This window comes from Pristiophorus japonicus, unplaced genomic scaffold (genome assembly GCF_044704955.1).
Source record: "Pristiophorus japonicus isolate sPriJap1 unplaced genomic scaffold, sPriJap1.hap1 HAP1_SCAFFOLD_79, whole genome shotgun sequence".
Taxonomy (NCBI): Eukaryota; Metazoa; Chordata; class Chondrichthyes; family Pristiophoridae; genus Pristiophorus; species Pristiophorus japonicus.
In genome coordinates this window covers 2,085,169-2,105,263 of record NW_027254707.1, presented here as the reverse complement: position 1 = coordinate 2,105,263, position 20,095 = coordinate 2,085,169, and the positions used below count along the sequence as shown (strand labels likewise).

The following is a 20,095-nucleotide window of genomic DNA, read 5'->3' as shown; positions in this document are numbered from 1 at the left end:
AGAACATTTCAAAGTTGATCACATACAGTATGTGTGAAGATCTATTAACCGCATTCAACAATCGTTAAATACAGAAAATAACAGATTTACATTCTTACGCAAGATAGTTCTTTCAAGGGTTGGTTGAAAGGAACGTTAAATGAGTGTAAAGTGAGACACGCCGGTTCAGTCTGAGACATCCACAAGCCGGATACACAAATGAAACAAGTTTGGGATTTGATGTGGGAAAAGATGAATTGCGTGAGAAGTGAAATAATCTAGAGTAAGAAAAGGCCCAGAATGGAAGGGACGGGAACATTAATGAGTCTATTTTTGTGGAGAAATCCAATATTGGGCACAGGGTGTTTGAAACAATATTGAGACAGAACATTACTGTCCAGCTCAGGGACAGGGTTATACAGAGCAGCAGGAACAATGACTGAGGGCCAGAATGAACATGTTCAGTGCCCAATGGGGGCCCAGGAAATCCTGTCCCAGTCACTGAGGTGGTCTTGGGTATTTACCCAGCATTCCCCGCGACGGAGGACGTGCCGAGCCCAGACTACAGGGGCCCAGTGCGCAGGCGCGAGACCGAGCTGTGTTTGGAGCATGCGCGGTGCGTGTAATGGCGGAAAGGACATGGTGAACATCTGTTCCGGAAAACAGTCCATTGTCTGCGGGGCGGAGGGGAGTAAAGGACCAGCGGGGAGCCGGGGAGGCTTCAGAAACAACCGGTGCCCGCCGGAAGCCCGGAATAACAACCGGAATATCGGCGGCTGCAGCCTCGAGGCTTTCTCCTGGTCACAGGCCCCGGGTAACGGCGGCCATCTTTGTACAGGAAGGCAGGGTCAGTCCTCCGCCATATTGGTTCAGGGTGCAGCAAAGCGCATGCGCGGCCATCTTGGTAAAGTAAGAGCTGAGTTCCTTTGCTCAGATTCTGATAAAAGGAAATTGGGAAAAGTGCACTTTGATTTTTATAGATTGAATTATTGCAGAGAGCTGCGCATGCGCGGTTCAGCCCCACCCCCTGTGTCATTCCCAGTGAGCAGAATAGCACATGCACCCTCCCCTGCCCCAGCCCTGCCTGGGATCACCATTCACTCAGTGAGCGGAACAAGATGGTTTAAAACAGCCGGGATTGGAGACACCACGACGCCGGGGTAAGGCTCAGAGTTCGGCATTGAGTTCGGGGGGAGTTCAGGGGCTGTGTGTAAGAGGCAGAGTGGACCAAGAACCAGTCTCAGTGCGTGGTGTGAGTGGGGGAAGCGAGAGGCCATTCTCGGGCTGTGTGTTGACAGTGTAAGGTAACAGAGAAAGTAAACCACTCGCTCTTTCAAATCATTGCTGCTTTCTTTCCCCAAGTCAGTAGTGAGTGTTCCTGATTCAGTTCCAATCTCACCGTGTCTGTTGTTCTTGGGCAGTGAGCAGTGGAAACACAGCCTGACAGTGAGGATGTGGGGAGTTTCACAAAGTGCATCTATTGCAGGCATCAGGAGAGGAGTGTGGGAGAAGATATTTTAAAGACGCTTTATATTTCGGTGAACTGAGTTCCCCAGAACCGTGTTGCTGATGATCGAGAGATACATTGTCACTCCCTCAGATACATCGTATTGTCACCGCATCCATATCTTAGAACTAATAATGTTCTCGTATTATTATTCTCACAGCAAAATTATTCAACCAGCCAGAACAAATGTGATCTTTCCTCCAGCCAGAATACAAGGAACAGTGCAGGCAGCTCCTTCTCACACACAGTAAGTAGATTATCACTCACGGAGCGCAGAGACACAGAACTGGCCTCAATCCTATTGTCACAGGCAGCAGAAGCTGTCAGTCCCACAGTGATCCGAAGTGGCAGAGTTACATTGTGTATCTTACAGCCACATGGAGCAGTAGAATCACATGCTGTTTCACCATTGAAACAGATCACACTGACAGGTACATTAAACACCCACACTCACTTGCCAGAAACTGGCAGGTAGAGAATAAAAGACAATCATCTATCAGAAAAAATGTCAAACAGAAAGTATAAACCACACTTGCATATCAGAAGCCGATGGGTACAGAGCAAAAGCCATATTCATGTTTCAGAATCTGATGGATTCAGTATTTAACCCCCCGAACATACCAGAAGATGACAGGTGCAGAATAAAACCCAAATTCCCGTATCACAGACTGACAGATACAGTATACAACACACACCCACATATATGAAAGTGACAGTAACAGAATAAAATCCCCACTTATATACCAGAGAGTGACAGGTAAAGTGTAAATCCCATGTGCACATGTCGGAAAACTGAAATGCAGTAAGTAAAATTGTTACTTGCATCGCAGAAACTGATCGGGGCAGAGTAAAACCCACACACACATCTGAACAATGACACGGAGAAGGCAAAATCTTCACTCATATATCAGAGAAATACAGGTAAAAAGTAAAATTGATTCTCACGTTCACATTACCAGAGACTGGCAAATACAGATTAAACTCAGACTACCATAGCAGAAACTGAGAAGCACAGATTAAACCTCAACACACATCAAGACCTGACGGTTACACAAAAATACACACACTTGCATATCAGAGACTGAGTGGTACAGTATAAAACCCATACTCACATATCAGAGGCTGACATATTAAAATCCATATTCTCATAACATAAATTGATAGATACAATGACATGCCCAGACTCACGAACCAGTAATTGACAGGTACAGGGTAAAGACGTCTCTTTCATTCCAGAAACTGACAGGTACAAAGGAAAGTCCACTCACAATTAAACAGAAACTGCCAACTATAGATTAAGGCCCACAATCACATGTCAGAACTTGACGGGTACAGAATAAAACCCAGGCTCCCATAACAGAAATGGAGATACAGAGAAAGGCCCACACTCACATACCAGAGACACATAGATAGAGTAAAACTCAGACTCATTTACCAGAGACCGACAGATTCAGCATAAAACTCACCTCCATAACACAAATTGACAGTTAGAAAGTAAAACGAATACTCTATCAGGAATTGATGGTACACAGTAAAATAACACTAATATACTGGAGAATGACGGGTATGGAGTAGAGCTCACATTCACATAACAGAGATGGACAGATACAGCACAAAATACACATCACACACCAAGAATGAAAAGAAACATAGAAAATAGGTGCAGGAGCAGGCCACTTGGCCCTTCGAGCCTGCACCGCCATTCAATATAATCATGGTTGATCATGCAACTTCAGTACACCACTCCCGCTTTCTCTCCCTTTCCCTTGATCTCCTTAGCCGTAAGGGCCACATCTAACTCCCTCTTGAATATATCCAACGAACTGGACTCCACAACTTTCTTTGGTAGAGAATTGCACAGGATTACCACTCTCTGGGTGAAAAACTTTCTCTTCATTTCAGACCGACATGACTTACCCCTTATCCTTAGACTGTGACCCCTGCTTCTGGACTTCCCCAACATCAGGAACATTCTTCCTGCATCTAACCTGTCCAGTCCTGTCATAATTTTATATGTTTCTATGAGATCCCCTCTCATTCTTCTAAATTCCAGCCCAGCCGATCCAGTCTTTCTTCAAATGTCAGTCCTGCCATCCTGGGAATTAGTCTGGCGAACCTTCGCTGCACTCCCTCAACAGCAAGCACGTCCTTGCTCAGATTAATAGACCAAAACTGCACACAATACTCAAGGTGTGGTCTCACCAAGGCCCTGCACAACTGCAGTAAGACTTCGCTGCTCCTATACTCAAATCCCCTCGCTATGAAGGCCAGCATGCCAGTTGCTTTCTTTACTGCCTGCTGTTCTTGCATGCCCACCTTCAGTGAATGATGCACCATGACACCCAGGTCTCTTTGCACCTCTCATTTTACTAATCTGTCACCATTCAGATAATAATCTGCCTTCCTGTTTTTGCCCCCAAAGTGGATAACCTCACAATACTCCACATTATACTGCATCTGCCATGCAATTGCCCATTCACCTAACCTGTCCAAGTCACCCTGCAGCCTCTTAGCATCCTACTCACAGCTCACACTGCAACCCAGCTTAGTGTCATCTGCAAACTTGGAGATATTACCTTCAATTCCATCATCTAAATCATTAATATATATTGTAAATAGTTGGGATCCCAGCACTGAACCTTGCGGCACCCCACTAGTCACTGCCTGCCATTCTGAAAAAGTCCCGTATATTCCCACTCTTTGCTTTCTGTCTGCTAACCACTTCTCTATCCACGTCAATGCATTACCCCCAATACCATGTACTTTAATTTTGCACACCAGTCTCTTGTGTGGGACCTTGTCAAAAGTCTTTTGAAATTCCAAATACACCACATCCACTGGTTCTCCCTTATCCACTCTACTAGTTACATCCTCAAAAAACTCTCGAAGATTTGTCAAGCATGAATTCCCTTTCAGAAATCCATGCTGACTTGGACCAATCCTGTCACTGTTTTCCAAATGCTATGCTATTACATCTTTAATAATTGATTGCAGCATTTTCCCCACCACCAATGTCAGGCTAACCCGTCTATAATTCCCTGTTTTCTCTCTCCCTCCTTTTTTTAAAAAGTGGGGTTACATTAGCTACCCTCCAATCTACAGGTACTGATCCATAGTCCATGAAATTCTGGAAAATGACCACCAATGCATCTACTATTTCTAGGGCCACTTCTTAAACTACTCTGGGATGCAGACTATCAGACCCTGGGGATTTATCGGCCTTCAGTCCCATCAGTTTCCCTCCAACCATTTCCTGACTAATAAGGATTTCTCTCAGTTCCTCCTTCCCGTTAGACCCTCGGTCCCCTAGTAATTTCGGGAGGTTATTCGTGTCTTCCTTCGTGAAGACAGAACCAAAGTATTTGTTCAATTGGTCTACCATTTCCTTGTTCCCTATTATGAATTCACCTGATTCTGACTGCAAGTGACCATGTTTGTCTTCATTAATCTTTTTCTCTTCACATATCTATAGAAGCTTTTGCAGTCAGTTTTTAATGTTTCCTGCAAGCTTACTCTCATACTCTATTTTCCCCCTCCTAATTAGACCCTTTGTCCTCCTCTGTTGAATTCTACATTTCTCCCAGTCCTCAGGTTTGCTGCTTTTTCTGGCCAGTTAAAATGTCTTTCTTGGATTTAACACTGTCCCGAATTTCTCTTGTTAGTCACGATTGAGCCACCTTTCCGGTTTTATTTTTACGCCAGACAGGGATGTACAATAGTTGTAATTCATCCATGTGATCTTTAAATGTCTGCCATTGCCTATCCACCGTCAACCCTTTAAGTATCATTCGCCAGTTTATCCCAGCCAAATCACGTCTCATACCATTGAAGTTTCCTTTAAGTTCAGGACCCTAGTCTCTGAGTTAACTGTGTCGCTCTCCAGCTTAATGAAGAATTCTACCATATTATGGTCATCTTCCCCAAGGGGCCATGCATGACCAGATTGCTAATTAATCCTCTCTCGTTACACAAAACCCAGTCTAGGATGGCCTGCTCTCCAGTTGGTTCCTCAACATATTGGTCTAGAAAATCATCCCTTATACACTCCAGGAAATCCTCCTCCACAGTATTGCTACAAGTTTGGTTAGCCCAATCAATATCTAGGTTAAGGTCACCCATGATAACTGCTGTACCCTTATTGCACACATCCCTAATTTCCTGTTTGATACCATGCCCAACCTCCCTACTCCTTTTTGGTGGTCTGCACACAACCCCAACAAACGTTTTCTGCCCTTTGGTGTTTCACAGCTCTACCCATATAGATTCCACATTATCCCAGCCAATGTCCTTCCTTACTATTGCATTGACCTCCTCTTTAACCATTAACACTACCCCACCTCCTTTTCCTTTCTGGCTATCCTTCCTGAATATTGAATACTCCTGGATGTTATGTTCCCAGCCTTGGTTACCCTGGAGCCATGTCTCAGTAATCCCAATTACATCATATCCATTAACAGCTATCTGTGCAGTTAATTCATCCACCTTATTACAATGCTTCTCGCTTTGAGACTCAGAGATTTCAGGCTTGTGTTTTTTTAACACTCTTTGTCCTTTTAGAATTATGTTGTAATGTGGCCCTTTTTGATACAGAATTAAACCCACAGGCAATTACCAGAAATTGACAGGTACAGGATAAAATCCATCTCTCGTATCAGAAACTAACATACGGAGTAAAACCCTCATCCACATACCAGAGATGGACAGATAGAGTCAAATCCACACTCCCATACAAGACACCACTATATAAGAAAATAAGAACATCAGAAATAGGAGCAGGAGCAGGCCATACAGCCCCTCGAGCCTGCTCCACCATTTAATACGGTCATGGCTGATCCGATCATGGACTCAGGACCACTTCCCTGCCCGCTCTCCAGAACCCCATATTCCCTTATCAGTTAAGACAATGTCTATCTCTGTTTTAAATATATTCAATGTCCCAGCTTCCACAGGTCTCTGAGGTAGCGAATTCCACAGGTTTATAACCCTCTGTGAGAAGAAATTCCTCCTCAACTCAGTTTTAAATGGAGGGCCCCTTATTCTAAGATTATGCCCCCTATTTCTAGTCTCCCCGATCAGTGAAAACATCCTCTCTGCATCCACCTTGTCAAGTCCCCTCATTATCTTATACATTTTGATAAATCACCTCTCATTCGTTCTTCTAAATTCAATGAGTAGAGGCCCAACCTCCTCAATCTTTTCTCAGAAGTCAACCCCTCATCTCTGGTATCAACCGAGTGAATCTTCTCTCAACTTCCTCCAAAGGAAGTATATCCTTTCATAAATATGGAAACCAAAACTGCACGCAGTACTCCAGGTGTGGCCTCACCAATAACTTGTATAACTGCAGCAAGATTTCCCTGCTTTTATACTCCAGCCCATTTGCAATAAAGGCCAAGATTCAGTTGGCCTTCTTGATCACCTGCTGTACCTGCATATTAACCTTTTGTGTTTCATGCACAAGTACCCCCAGGTCCCGCTGTACTGCAGCACTTTGCAATCTTTCTCCATTTAAATAATAACTTGCTCTGTGATTTTTTTTCTGCCATAATGCATGACCTGACACTTTCCAACATTATACTCCATCTGCCAAATTTTTGCCCACTCACTTAGCCTATCTGTGTCCTTTAACAGATTATTTGTGTCCTACTCACACATTGCTTTTCCTCCCATCTTCATCTCGTCAGCAAACTTGGCTACGTTACAGTCAGTCCCTTCTTCCAAGTCGTTAATATAGATTGTAAATAGTTGGGTTCCCAGCACTGATCCCTGCGGCACCCCACTAGTTACTGATTGCCAACCGGAAAATGAACCATTTACCCCAACTCTCTGTGTTCTGTTCGTGAGCCAATCCTCTATCCATGCTAATATATTACCCCCAGCCCGTGAACTTTTATCATGTGCAGTTACCTTTTATGTGGCACCTTGTCAAATGCCTTCTGGGAGTCCAAATACACCACACCCACTTTATCCACCCTGTTCATTACATGCTCAAAGAATTCCAGCAAATTTGTCAAACTTAACTTCCCCTTCATAAATCCATGCTGACTGCCTGACCGAATTATGCTTTTCCAAATGGCGTGCTAATGCTTCTTTAAGAATGAACTCTTCAACTTTTCCCAACCATAGATGTTAGGCTAACAGGTCTATAGTTTCCTGCTTTTTGTCTGCCTCCTTTTTAACTGAGTGCGGCTCTCAGTCCCCGGGCAACACCGAGTGTGGCTCTCAGTCCCCGGGCAACACCGAGTGTGGCTCTCGGTCCCCGGGCAACACCGAGTGTGGCTCTCAGTCCCCGGGAAACACCGAGTGCGGCTCTCAGTCCCCGGGCAACACCGAGTGCGGCTCTCATTCCCCGGGCAACACCGAGTGTGGCTCTCAGTCGCCGGGCAACACCGAGTTTGGCTCTTAGTCCCCGGGCAAAACCGAGTGCGGCTCTCAGTCTCCGGGCAACACCGAGTGTGGCTCTCGGTCCCCGGGCAACACCTAGTGCGGCTCCCAGTCCCCGGGCAACACCGAGTGTGGCTCTCGGTCCCCGGGCAACACCGAGTGCGGCTCCCGGTCCCCGGGCAACACCGAGTGTGGCTCTCGGTCCCCGGGCAACACCTAATGCGGCTCCCAGTCCCCGGGCAACACCGAGTGTGGCTCTCGTTCCCCGGGCAACACCTAGTGCGGCTCCCAGTCCCCGGGCAACACCGAGTGCGGCTCTCAGTCCCCGGGCAACACCGAGTGCGGCTCTCGGTCCCCGGGCAACACCGAGTGCGGCTCTCGGTCCCCGGGCAACACCAAGTGTGGCTCTCGGGGCCCCCGGGCAACACCGAGTGCGTCTCTAAGTCCCCGGGCAACACCGAGTGTGGCTCCCGGGCCCCGGGCAACACCGAGTGCGGCTCCCGGGCCCCGGGCAACGCCGAGTGTGGCTCGCGGGGCCCCGGGCAACGCCGAGTGTGGCTTTCGTGGCCCCCGGGCAACAGCTAGTGCGGCTCTCAGTCCCCGGGCAACACCGAGTGTGGCTCTAGGTCCCCGGGCAACACCGAGTGTGGCTCTCAGTCCCCGGGCAACACCGAGTGCGGCTCTCATTCCCCGGGCAACACCGAGTGTGGCTCTCAGTCGCCGGGCAACACCGAGTGTGGCTCTCAGTCCCCGGGCAACACCGAGTTTGGCTCTCAGTCCCCGGGCAACACCGAGTGTGGCTCTCAGTCCCCGGGCAACACCGAGTGTGGCTCTCAGTCCCCGGGCAAAACCGAGTGTGGCTCTCGGTCCCCGGGCAACGCCGAGTGTGGCTCTCAGTCCCCGGGCAATACCGAGTGTGGCTCTCGGTCCCCGGGCAACACCGCGTGCAGCTCTCAGTCCCCGGGCAACAACGAGTGTGGCTCTCGGGGCCCCCGGGCAACACCGAGTGCGGCTCTCAGTCCCCGGGCAACACCGAGTGTGGCTCTCGGGGCCCCCGGGCAACGCCGAGTGTGGCTTTCGGGGCCCCCGGGCAACACCTAGTGCGGCTCTCAGTCTCCGGGCAACACCGCGTGCGGTTCTCAGTCCCCGGGCAACGCCAAGTTTCGCTCTCGGGGCCCCCGGGCAACACCGAGTGCAGCTCTCAGACCCCGGGCAACACCGAGTGTGGCTCCCGGGCCCCGGGCAACACCGAGTGTGGCTCTCAGGCTCCGGGCAACACCGAGTGCGGCTCTCAGACCCCGGGCAACACCGAGTGCGGCTCCCGGGCCCCGGGCAACACCGATTGCGTCTCTCAGTCCCCGGGTAACACCGAGTGTGGCTCTCAGTCCCCGGGTAACACCGAGTGTGGCTCTCAGTCCCCGGGCAACACCGAGTGTGGCACTCGGTCCCTGGGCAACAACGAGTGCGGCTCTCAGTCCCCGGGAAATGCCAAGTGTGGCTCTCGGGGCCCCTGGGCAACACCGAGTGCGGCTCTCAGACCCCGGGCAACACCGAGTGCGGCTCCCGGGCCCCGGGCAACACCGAGTGCGGCTCTCAGTCTCCGGGCAACACCGAGTGTGGCTCTCGGTCCCCGGGCAACACCTAGTGCGGCTCCCAGTCCCCGGGCAACACCGAGTGTGGCTCTCGGTCCCCGGGCAACACCGAGTGCGGCTCCCGGTCCCCGGGCAACACCGAGTGTGGCTCTCGGTTCCCGGGCAACACCTAATGCGGCTCCTAGTCCCCAGACAACACCGAGTGTGGCTCTCGTTCCCCGGGCAACACCTAGTGCGGCTCTCGGTCCCCGGGCAACACCGAGTGCGTCTCTAAGTCCCCGGGCAACACCGAGTGTGGCTCCCGGGCCCCGGGCAACACCGAGTGCGGCTCCCGGGCCCCGGGCAACGCCGAGTGCGGCTCTCGGTCCCCGGGCAACACCGAGTGCGGCTCTCAGTCCCCGGGCAACACCGAGTGTGGCTCTCAGTCCCCGGGCAACACCGAGTGCCGCTCTCGGTCCCCGGGCAACACCGCGTGCAGCTCTCAGTCCCCGGGCAACAATGAGTGTTGCTCTCGGGGCCCCCGGGCAACACCGAGTGCGGCTCTCAGTCCCCGGGCAACACCGAGTGCGGCTCTCGGTCCCCGGGCAACACCGAGTGCGGCTCTCGGTCCCCGGGCAACACCGAGTGCGGCTCTCGGTCCCCGGGCAACACCAAGTGTGGCTCTCGGTCCCCGGGCAACACCGAGTGCGTCTCTAAGTCCCCGGGCAACACCGAGTGTGGCTCCCGGGCCCCGGGCAACACCGAGTGCGGCTCCCGGGCCCCGGGCAACGCCGAGTGCGGCTCTCGGTCCCCGGGCAACACCGAGTGCGGCTCTCAGTCCCCGGGCAACACCGAGTGTGGCTCTCAGTCCCCGGGCAACACCGAGTGCCGCTCTCGGTCCCCGGGCAACACCGCGTGCAGCTCTCAGTCCCCGGGCAACAATGAGTGTTGCTCTCGGGGCCCCCGGGCAACACCGAGTGCGGCTCTCAGTCACCGGGCAACACCGAGTGTGGCTCCCGGGCCCCGGGCAACACCGAGTGCGGCTCCCGGGCCCCGGGCAACGCCGAGTGTGGCTCTCGGGGCCCCGGGCAACGCCGAGTGTGGCTTTCGGGGCCCCCGGGCAACACCTAGTGCGGCTCTCAGTCTCCGGGCAACACCGCGTGCGGTTCTCAGTCCCCGGGCAACGCCAAGTGTCGCTCTCGGGGCCCCCGGGCAACACCGAGTGCAACTCTCAGACCCCGGGCAACGCCGAGTGCGGCTCTCCGTCCCCGGGCAACACCGAGTGCGGCTCTCGGTCCCCGGGCAACACCAAGAGTGGCTCTCGGGGCCCCCGGGCAACACCGAGTGCGTCTCTAAGTCCCTGGGCAACACCGAGTGTGGCTCCCGGGCCCCGGGTAACACCGAGTGCGGCTCCCGGGCCCCGGGCAATGCCGAGTGTGGCTCTCGGGGCCCCCGGGCAACGCCGAGTGTGGCTTTCGGTGCCCCCGGGCAACAGCTAGTGCGGCTCTCAGTCCCCGGGCAACACCGAGTGTGGCTCTAGTTCCCTGGGCAACACCGAGTGTGGCTCTCAGTCCCCGGGCAACACCGAGTGCGGCTCTCTGTCACCGGGCAACACCGAGTGTGGCTCTAGTTCCCCGGGCAACACCGAGTGCGGCTCCCGGTCCCCGGGCAACACCGAGTGTGGCTCTCGGTCCCAGGGCAACACCTAATGCGGCTCCCAGTCCCCGGGCAACACCGAGTGTGGCTCTCGTTCCCCGGGTAACACCTAGTGCGGCTCCCAGTCCCCGGGCAACACCGAGTGCGGCTCTCAGTCCCCGGGCAACACCGAGTGCGGCTCTCGGTCCCCGGGCAACACCGAGTGCTGCTCTCGGTCCCCGGGCAACACCGAGTGCGGCTCTTGGTCCCCGGGCAACACCAAGTGTGGCTCTCGGTCCCCGGGCAACACCGAGTGCGTCTCTAAGTCCCCGGGCAACACCGAATGTGGCTCCCGGGCCCCGGGCAACACCGAGTGCGGCTCCCGGGCCCTGGGCAACGCCGAGTGCGGCTCTCAGTCACCGGGCAACACCGAGTGTGGCTCTCGGTCCCCGGGCAACACCGAGTGCGGCTCCCGGTCCCCGGGCAACACCGAGTGTGGCTCTCGGTCCCAGGGCAACACCTAATGCGGCTCCCAGTCCCCGGGCAACACCGAGTGGGGCTCTCGTTCCCCGGGTAACACCTAGTGCGGCTCCCAGTCCCCGGGCAACACCGAGTGCGGCTCTCAGTCCCCGGGCAACACCGAGTGCGGCTCTCGGTCCCCGGGCAACACCGAGTGCGGCTCTCGGTCCCCGGGCAACACCGAGTGCGGCTCTCGGTCCCCGGGCAACACCAAGTGTGGCTCTCGGTCCCCGGGCAACACCGAGTGCGTCTCTAAGTCCCCGGGCAACACCGAGTGTGGCTCCCGGGCCCCGGGCAACACCGAGTGCGGCTCCCGGGCCCCGGGCAACGCCGAGTGTGGCTCTCGGGGCCCCCGGGCAACGCCGAGTGTGGCTTTCGGGGCCCCCGGACAACAGCTAGTGCGGCTCTCAGTCCCCGGGCAACACCGAGTGTGGCTCTAGTTCCCCGGGCAACACCGAGTGTGGCTCTCAGTCCCCGGGCAACACCGAGTGCGGCTCTATTTCCCCGGGCAACACCGAGTGTGGCTCTCAGTCGCCGGGCAACACCGAGTGTGGCTCTCAGTCCCCGAGCAACACCGAGTTTGTCTCTCAGTCCCCGGGCAAAACCGAGAGCGGCTCTGGGGCCCCGGGCAACGCCGAGTGTGGCTCTCGGGGCCCCCGGGCAACACCTAGTGCTGCTCTCAGTCCCCGGGCAACACCGAGTGCGGCTCTCAGTCCCCGGGCAACACCTAGTGCGGCTCTCAGTCCCCGGGCAACACCGAGTGTGGCTCTCAGTCCCCGGGCAACACCGAGTGTGGCTCTCAGTCCCCGGGCAACACCGAGTGCCGCTCTCGGTCCCCGGGCAACACCGCGTGCAGCTCTCAGTCCCCGGGCAACAACGAGTGTTGCTCTCGGGGCCCCCGGGCAACACCGAGTGCGGCTCTCAGTCCCCGGGCAACACCGAGTGTGGCTCCCGGGCCCCGGGCAACACCGAGTGCGGCTCCCGGGCCCCGGGCAACGCCGAGTGTGGCTCTCGGGGCCCCGGGCAACGCCGAGTGTGGCTTTCGGGGCCCCCGGGCAACACCTAGTGCGGCTCTCAGTCTCCGGGCAACACCGCGTGCGGTTCTCAGTCCCCGGGCAACGCCAAGTGTCGCTCTCGGGGCCCCCGGGCAACACCGAGTGCAACTCTCAGACCCCGGGCAACACCGAGTGTGGCTCCCGGGCCCCGGGCAACACCGAGTGTGGCTCTCAGGCTCCGGGCAACACCGAGTGCGGCTCTCAGACCCCGGGCAATGCCAAGTGTGGCTCTCGGGGCCCCTGGGCAACACCGAGTGCGGCTCTCAGACCCCGGGCAACACCTAGTGCGGCTCCCAGTCCCCGGGCAACACCGAGTGTGGCTCTCGGTCCCCGGGCAACACCGAGTGCGGCTCCCGCTCCCCGGGCAACACCGAGTGTGGCTCTCGGTCCCCGGGCAACATCTAATGCGGCTCCCAGTCCCCGGGCAACACCTAGTGCGGCTCCCAGTCCCCGGGCAACACCGAGTGTGGCACTCGGGGCCCCCGGGCAACACCGAGTGCGGCTCTCGGTCCCTGGGCAACAACGAGTGCGGCTCTCAGTCCCCGGGCAATGCCAAGTGTGGCTCACGGGGCCCCTGGGCAACACCGAGTGCGGCTCTCAGACCCCGGGCAACACCGAGTGCGGCTCCCGGGCCCCTGGCAACACCGAGTGCGGCTCTCAGTCTCCGGGCAACACCGAGTGTGGCTCTCGGTCCCCGGGCAACACCGAGTGTGGCTCTCAGTCCCCGGGCAACACCGAGTGCGGCTCTCTGTCACCGGGCAACACCGAGTGTGGCTCTAGTTCCCCGGGCAACACCGAGTGCGGCTCCCGGTCCCCGGGCAACACCGAGTGTGGCTCTCGGTCCCAGGGCAACACCTAATGCGGCTCCCAGTCCCCGGGCAACACCGAGTGTGGCTCTCGTTCCCCGGGTAACACCTAGTGCGGCTCCCAGTCCCCGGGCAACACCGAGTGCGGCTCTCAGTCCCCGGGCAACACCGAGTGCGGCTCTCGGTCCCCGGGCAACACCGAGTGCTGCTCTCGGTCCCCGGGCAACACCGAGTGCGGCTCTTGGTCCCCGGGCAACACCAAGTGTGGCTCTCGGTCCCCGGGCAACACCGAGTGCGTCTCTAAGTCCCCGGGCAACACCGAATGTGGCTCCCGGGCCCCGGGCAACACCGAGTGCGGCTCCCGGGCCCTGGGCAACGCCGAGTGCGGCTCTCAGTCACCGGGCAACACCGAGTGTGGCTCTCGGTCCCCGGGCAACACCGAGTGCGGCTCCCGGTCCCCGGGCAACACCGAGTGTGGCTCTCGGTCCCAGGGCAACACCTAATGCGGCTCCCAGTCCCCGGGCAACACCGAGTGGGGCTCTCGTTCCCCGGGTAACACCTAGTGCGGCTCCCAGTCCCCGGGCAACACCGAGTGCGGCTCTCAGTCCCCGGGCAACACCGAGTGCGGCTCTCGGTCCCCGGGCAACACCGAGTGCGGCTCTCGGTCCCCGGGCAACACCGAGTGCGGCTCTCGGTCCCCGGGCAACACCTAGTGTGGCTCTCGGTCCCCGGGCAACACCGAGTGCGTCTCTAAGTCCCCGGGCAACACCGAGTGTGGCTCCCGGGCCCCGGGCAACACCGAGTGCGGCTCCCGGGCCCCGGGCAACGCCGAGTGTGGCTCTCGGGGCCCCCGGGCAACGCCGAGTGTGGCTTTCGGGGCCCCCGGACAACAGCTAGTGCGGCTCTCAGTCCCCGGGCAACACCGAGTGTGGCTCTAGTTCCCCGGGCAACACCGAGTGTGGCTCTCAGTCCCCGGGCAACACCGAGTGCGGCTCTATTTCCCCGGGCAACACCGAGTGTGGCTCTCAGTCGCCGGGCAACACCGAGTGTGGCTCTCAGTCCCCGAGCAACACCGAGTTTGTCTCTCAGTCCCCGGGCAAAACCGAGAGCGGCTCTGGGGCCCCGGGCAACGCCGAGTGTGGCTCTCGGGGCCCCCGGGCAACACCTAGTGCTGCTCTCAGTCCCCGGGCAACACCGAGTGCGGCTCTCAGTCCCCGGGCAACACCTAGTGCGGCTCTCAGTCCCCGGGCAACACCGAGTGTGGCTCTCAGTCCCCGGGCAACACCGAGTGTGGCTCTCAGTCCCCGGGCAACACCGAGTGCCGCTCTCGGTCCCCGGGCAACACCGCGTGCAGCTCTCAGTCCCCGGGCAACAACGAGTGTTGCTCTCGGGGCCCCCGGGCAACACCGAGTGCGGCTCTCAGTCCCCGGGCAACACCGAGTGTGGCTCCCGGGCCCCGGGCAACACCGAGTGCGGCTCCCGGGCCCCGGGCAACGCCGAGTGTGGCTCTCGGGGCCCCGGGCAACGCCGAGTGTGGCTTTCGGGGCCCCCGGGCAACACCTAGTGCGGCTCTCAGTCTCCGGGCAACACCGCGTGCGGTTCTCAGTCCCCGGGCAACGCCAAGTGTCGCTCTCGGGGCCCCCGGGCAACACCGAGTGCAACTCTCAGACCCCGGGCAACACCGAGTGTGGCTCCCGGGCCCCGGGCAACACCGAGTGTGGCTCTCAGGCTCCGGGCAACACCGAGTCCGGCTCTCAGACCCCGGGCAATGCCAAGTGTGGCTCTCGGGGCCCCTGGGCAACACCGAGTGCGGCTCTCAGACCCCGGGCAACACCTAGTGCGGCTCCCAGTCCCCGGGCAACACCGAGTGTGGCTCTCGGTCCCCGGGCAACACCGAGTGCGGCTCCCGCTCCCCGGGCAACACCGAGTGTGGCTCTCGGTCCCCGGGCAACATCTAATGCGGCTCCCAGTCCCCGGGCAACACCTAGTGCGGCTCCCAGTCCCCGGGCAACACCGAGTGTGGCACTCGGGGCCCCCGGGCAACACCGAGTGCGGCTCTCGGTCCCTGGGCAACAACGAGTGCGGCTCTCAGTCCCCGGGCAATGCCAAGTGTGGCTCACGGGGCCCCTGGGCAACACCGAGTGCGGCTCTCAGACCCCGGGCAACACCGAGTGCGGCTCCCGGGCCCCTGGCAACACCGAGTGCGGCTCTCAGTCTCCGGGCAACACCGAGTGTGGCTCTCGGTCCCCGGGCAACACCTAGTGCGGCTTCCAGTCCCCGGGCAACACCGAGTGTGGCTCTCGGTCCCCGGGCAACACCGAGTGCGGCTCCCGGTCCCCGGGCAACACCGAGTGTGGCTCTCGGTCCCCGGGCAACATCTAATGCGGCTCCCAGTCGCCGGGCAACACCGAGTGTGGCTCTCGTTCCCCGGGCAACACCTAGTGCGACTCCCAGTCCCCGGGCAACACCGAGTGCGGCTCTCAGTCCCCGGGCAACACCGAGTGCGGCTCTCGGTCCCCGGGCAACACCGAGTGCGGCTCTCGGTCCCCGGGCAACACCGAGTGCGGCTCTCGGTCCCCGGGCAACACCAAGTGTGGCTCTCGGGGCCCCCGAGCAACACCGAGTGCGTCTCTAAGTCCCCGGGCAACACCGAGTGTGGCTCCCGGGCCCCGGATAACACCGAGTGCGGCTCCCGGGCCCCGGGCAACGCCGAGTGTGGCTCTCGGGGCCCCCGGGCAACGCCGAGTGTGGCTTTCGGGGCCCCCGGGCAACAGCTAGTGCGGCTCTCAGTCCCCGGGCAACACCGAGTGTGGCTCTAGGTCCCCGGGCAACACCGAGTGTGGCTCTCAGTCCCCGGGCAACACCGAGTGCGGCTCTCAGTCACCGGGCAACACCGAGTGTGGCTCTCGGTCCCCGGGCAACACCGAGTGTGGCTCTCAGTCCCCGGGCAACACCGAGTGTGGCTCTCAGTCCCCGGGCAACACCGAGTGCGGCTCACGGTCCCCGGGCAACACCGCGTGCGGCTCTCAGTCCCCGGGAAACGCCAAGTGTGGCTCTCGGGGCCCCCGGGCAACACCGAGTGCGGCTCTCAGACCCCGGGCAACACCGAGTGCGGCTCCCGGGCCCCGGGCAACACCGAGTGCGGCTCTCAGACCCCGGGCAACACCGAGTGCGGCTCTCGGTCCCCGGGCAACACCGAGTGTGGCTCTCAGTCCCCGGGCAACACCGAGTGTGGCTCTCAGTCCCCGGGCAACATCGAGTGTGGCTCTCGGGCCCCGGGCAACACCGAGTGCGGTTCTCTGTCCCCGGGCAACACCGAGTGTGGCTCTCGGTCCCCGGGCAACACCGAGTGTGGCTCTCAGACCCCGGGCAACACCGAGTGCGGCTCTCAGACCCCGGGCAACACCGAGTGCGGCTCTCAGACCCCAGGCAATACCGAGTGTGGCTCTCAGTCCCCGGGCAACAACGAGTGTGGCTCTCAGTCCCCGGGCAACACCAAGTGTGGCTCTCAGTCCCCGGGCAAAACCTAGTGTGGCTCTCAGTCCCCGGGCAACAACGAGTGCGGCTCTCGGGCCCCGAGTCGGAGACACCGGGCCCGGGACCGGCAACCCCCGGGGGCAGCCCTCCCCCACACCAGGATAACAACAACTTACATTTATACAGCAGGCCCAGCAATTCCCAGCCGCTCTGTATCAGATGGGCGCTGGATGTGGAATTCAATCACTGGCCTCCTGTGTGGGTCTGTTTGTTACATCAGTTTGAGCTGGATGGAGAGGGGGAGAAGTTGCTGGATTTCACCCCCTGTACTTATGGGCCCAGTGGGAACAACAATTTCCCATGTGGGTCTGCCGAGGGAGGTGGGTTCCCCTCCCTGAAGGACAGCAGTGACCCAGATGTGTTATAACGACAATCCAGCAGCTTTCATGGTCACTTTTTTCTAGTGCCGGCCCCACAAATGACCAGATTTATTAAGCTCAATTTCACAACCTGCCTTTGTGTTTTTGTGGGTTCTCTCTCTCACATTAACTTTTCCTGTTTGAAATTCATTTTACAGGGTGTTAAAAGGGGAGGATTTGTAGACTGGAAGCTCAAACCAAACATCACCTCAAGATCTTACAGTCACGCGATACATCAGGACTGGAATATCATCAGCTTTTGACCATGGAAGCAGAAGGCACCGTTCACAGTGGGGAGAAACGGTACACGTGCTCTGTGTGTGGACAAGGCTTCAGTCAATCATCCAACCTGGAGAGACACAAGTGCAGTCACACTGGGGAGAAACCGTGTAAATGTGGGGATTGTGGGAAACGTTTCAACTACCCGTCCCAGCTAGAAACACATCGGTGAGTTCACACTGGGGAGAGAACGTTCACCTGCTCCGACTGTGGGAAGGGATTCATTCAGTCATCCGACCTGCTGATACACCAGCGAGTTCACACTGGGGAGAGGCCGTTCACCTGCACCGAGTGTGGGAAGAGATTCGCTGTATCATCCAGCCTGCTGACACCAGCGAGTTCACACTGGGGAGAGGCCGTTCACCTGCTCTGACTGCGGGAAGAGATTCGCTGCATCATCCAGCCTGCTGCTACATCAGCGAGTTCACACTGGGGAGAAGCCATTCACCTGCTCTGACTGTGGGAAGGAATTCAATGCTTCATCCAGCCTGCTGACACACCAGTGAGTTCTCACTGGGGAGAGGCCGTTCACCTGCTCTGACTGTGGGAAGGAATTCAATGCATCATCCAGCCTGCTGAAACACCAGCGACTTCACACTGGGGAGAGGCCTTTTAAATGTTCTGAGTGTGGGAAGGGATTCACTCGGTCATCCCACCTGCTGAAACACCAGTGACTTCACACTGGGGAGAGGCCTTTTAAATGTTCTGAGTGTGGGAAGGGATTCACTTGATCATCCCACCTGCTGATACAACAGCGAATTCACACTGGGGAGAGGCCGTTCAGCTGTTCTAAATGTGGGAAGTGATTCACTCGGTCATCCCACCTGCTGATACACCAGCGAGGTCACACTGGGGAGAGGCCGTTCAGCTGTTCTGAGTGTGGGAAGCGATTCTCTCTGTCAGGCAACCTGCTGAGACACCAGCGAGTTCACACTGGAGAGAGGCCGTTCAGCTGCTCTGAGTGTGGGAAGGGATTCTCTCTGTCAGGCAACCTGCTGAGACACCAGCGAGCTCACAAATGACTGCAGGGGTTGGATTCTGTTGTTATTGCTGCTGGTAATCACATCCTAGACTGCATCATGTTCATTTTGATAGTTGGGGTTTATAACTCCTGTAACGCTGATAACTCCTGTAACTGGATTGGAGTTTAATATTTGGGATACAGACACACAAATTAGTGTTGCTTTCAACACATTGCTGTGGATTTTTGTCTTTCCCACCTGAGTGTTTAGCATCACCTGGCTAGAGCTGAGAAAGGACAATCTGTGGGGAGGATCTTACAGGGGGAACAGAACTTCAGCCTGGACAGAGTCCTTCAGGGCCACACTGAGATCACCTCATTCTTCTGAACTCCAATGTGTATAGGCCCAACCTAATCAACCTATCGTCATAAGTCAACCCCCTCATCTCCGGAATCAACTCTGGAATCTGCAGCAGACATGAGCGAGGATATGAGGCTTATTAAATGACACATATTTCATTACAGACAAGGTTAGACTGGGAGAAATGTTCAGTTAGAACATAACAAATAGGAGCAGGAGTAGGCCATTTGACCCCTCGGGCCTGCTCAGCCATTCAATAAGATCATGGCTGATCTGATCATGGAGTCAGTTCCACTTCTCTGCCCATAATCCTTTACTCCCTTTATCGCTCAAACATCTGTCTATATTTCCGCCTTAAATATATTCAAAGACCCAGCCTCCACAGCTCTTTTGGACCGAGAATTCAACAGATTTTCAACCCTCAGAGAAGAAATTTCTCGTCTCAGTTTTAATTGGGTGGTCCCTTATTCTAAGACTATGTCCCCTGGTTTTAGTTTCCCCTATGAGTGGAAATATCCGCTCAGCATCCACCTTGTCGAACCCCCTCATTATCTTATGTTTCGATAAAATCACCTCTCATTCTTCTGAACTCCAATGTGTTTAGGCCCAATCTACTCGACCTATTTTCATAAGTCAATCCTCTCTTCTCCGGGATCATCCTAGTGAACCTTCACTGAACAGCCTCCAATGCAAGTATATCCTTACGTAAATATGGAGACCAAAATACAGAGTCTATTACAGGCCAAATGCCAAGCAAACCAGCAGCACACTGGCACCTTAACAGTGTCTCATCGGCATACAGGCTTTTCTTAAATAGATTTGCTGAGTGGATATAAACTTAAACCAGGTTTACAGGCATGATGCCCTATTCACATATTGAGGGTAGAAGAGATGCTGTGGGGTGCATGCTAAGTCCAGTAGCTGAAAGTGATTAACAGACTGGGTTTTGTGTTTACTGATCCCAGGCGTGTTACCAATACCAGCAAAATCGAAGCCCATGGAATAACGGGGACAGTGGCAGCATGGATATAAAAGTGGCTAAGTGACACACACAGAGTAGTGGTGAAGGGTTGTTTTTCAGACTGGAGGAAGTGCTGTTCCCCAGGGGTCGGTATTGGGGCCATTGCTTTTTTTAATCTATA

The 20,095-nt window shown here is 56.7% G+C and overlaps 1 long non-coding RNA gene across 1 annotated transcript; it reads left to right on the top strand.

Moving 5' to 3' along the window:
* Positions 1-666: 666 nt before the first annotated feature.
* On the top strand, positions 667-17,582 carry LOC139256879 (uncharacterized). Its single transcript, XR_011592207.1, has 3 exons — positions 667-826; positions 1,647-1,733; positions 17,511-17,582. It is a non-coding gene; the product is annotated as an uncharacterized lncRNA (long non-coding RNA).
* Positions 17,583-20,095: the final 2,513 nt, after the last annotated feature.